This window comes from Daktulosphaira vitifoliae, unplaced genomic scaffold (assembly GCF_025091365.1).
Source record: "Daktulosphaira vitifoliae isolate Bord-2020 unplaced genomic scaffold, ASM2509136v1 Scaffold_246, whole genome shotgun sequence".
NCBI classification, from domain to species: Eukaryota; Metazoa; Arthropoda; class Insecta; order Hemiptera; family Phylloxeridae; genus Daktulosphaira; species Daktulosphaira vitifoliae.
In genome coordinates this window covers 16,646-18,557 of record NW_026099812.1, presented here as the reverse complement: position 1 = coordinate 18,557, position 1,912 = coordinate 16,646, and the positions used below count along the sequence as shown (strand labels likewise).

The 1,912-nt window shown below is 27.8% G+C and overlaps 1 long non-coding RNA gene across 1 annotated transcript; it reads left to right on the top strand.

Annotated features, from left to right (window-relative positions):
• Positions 1-358: 358 nt before the first annotated feature.
• On the top strand, positions 359-1,347 carry LOC126909301 (uncharacterized). Its single transcript, XR_007705001.1, has 2 exons — positions 359-612; positions 656-1,347. It is a non-coding gene; the product is annotated as an uncharacterized LOC126909301 (long non-coding RNA).
• The last annotated feature ends 565 nt before the right edge of the window (positions 1,348-1,912 follow it).

Sequence of the window (1,912 nt, the reverse complement as noted above, 5' to 3'; positions counted from 1 at the left end):
CATCCCACAAATATCCACGGATAATTCGTGTAATTCTGATAAGAGCAATCAAGGTCCTAAATCTTCAGCGAGTCCTTTTCATAAAAAATTAAATAAATTTCTAATGACCCCAATCTTAAACTAGCAACATGGATTGCAACTCACCCGAAGTCATCGTTGTAAAGTCACTCGGTCCGCCAACTTCAAACATAAATTCGCTCTATGTCGTTTTCCTTATACGTCAGCAGTCAGGTAACTCAATGTTCNCGTCAGCAGTCAGGAAACTCAATGTTTTCGAATGCTTTCCACTACACTACACTGGTCCCCTTATTGTACTTGTTTCTGCTTCTGGCGATAATAACTTACGCAATTNTTGTTTCTGCTTCTGGCCATAATAACTTACGCAATTTTCATCCAGTCAAGTTCGGGAAAACTTTGTCCAAAATGTTTTCCGGCATTCTTAGAATCAACTTTATTGGTGCTAACCGTGTTTAAACCACGTTTGATTAGGTTAATAGCGCCAACACTTGCCTCACTTACCGAACACGACTACTTTGTGAATATTCCTAGCAATATACAGTATTGGAGTCATACGCCTAGACAAAAGTATCTCTGAAGAAAACTTTTGTGAAGGTCATGAATTNCAAAAGTATCTCTGAAGAAAACTTTTGTGAAGGTCATAAATGTTGAGAGGTATTTGCACAATATTCACAGATTAAGCTACACGACGTAACGCATATAGTATTACTTGTTTAACCAGCGTAGGCTACTCATATAGTTAGATTATAACGACATTTGGCATATTTTCACAAGGTAGTGCATCACATTCTGTTTATGACATTTTATGATTACAGTCCGTTCAAGCATTTTAACACACATATATATAATGATCAATAATAAATTTTTTTCAACATAGGATGATACAGAAACATATTGCGGAAAATCATACACATTATCATAAAGATCAAGAAGATGATACTTTTGATTGTACAGAAGAACCACCAGTTCTTACACATAGGCTTGAATAATAAACACTATTGTTTTTTATATTAAAAATAAGAAAAATTGTTTTAATTAAGTTAGTTATTATTTTATTCTATGTAGCTTTTAATTAAAAAATGCTTAGTATACAAATAAATTTATCTTAATTGATCCAATGATGAAACTGCAAATAATTTTTATGACAGGATTTGAAAAAACAATTTTTTTAGTTACAAACAGTTTTTAATTGATTTTTATGTTCATTTTGTTTCAATAAAAATAAATGTCTGTTTTTGAAATGTTTAAAAAAAATATATAATATTTTATTTTAATTAATTTAATTTATGTTGAATGGAAATATATAATAAAGAATTTAAATACTATTGATACTATGATTATATATATATCAACGGTCAATCCGTTTAAGATAACAAATTAACTTAATTTAACAAATTTACTATAATTAATGCACTAAAATGAATGAATTTTTTTAACGATAAATGGTTATACTAAATGTTATATAAATATATTTTATGAGGTTTTCAAGTAGAATATAAATTTTTTTTTAATTTCTGAATTTTTTTGTTTATTTTTCTTCTTTCATGTTATGTTTTGCATTAATTTTAATATTTTCAATTTTCAGTGGGTAATTAAAAAAATTTTAATTGTTTTTTATTTAAAAATTATATTTCATCAAAAACCCTTTGAATACTCAAAAATATATATTTTAAACTATAAGTCATTTCAAGAGCTGTTTTAAAAAATATTAATACAATAGTTGAAAAATAAAAAGTTTAAAACATTGTTACACGTAATACATAATCATTTCAAATTATTGATTATCATTATTTGTTCTGTACTTAGTTGTGAGGATGAATATAGCCAGACAAGTATTTGTCAACTTGGGAAAATCCGTTGAACTTCCTGCATCCCCCCCCAAAAAAAAATACTT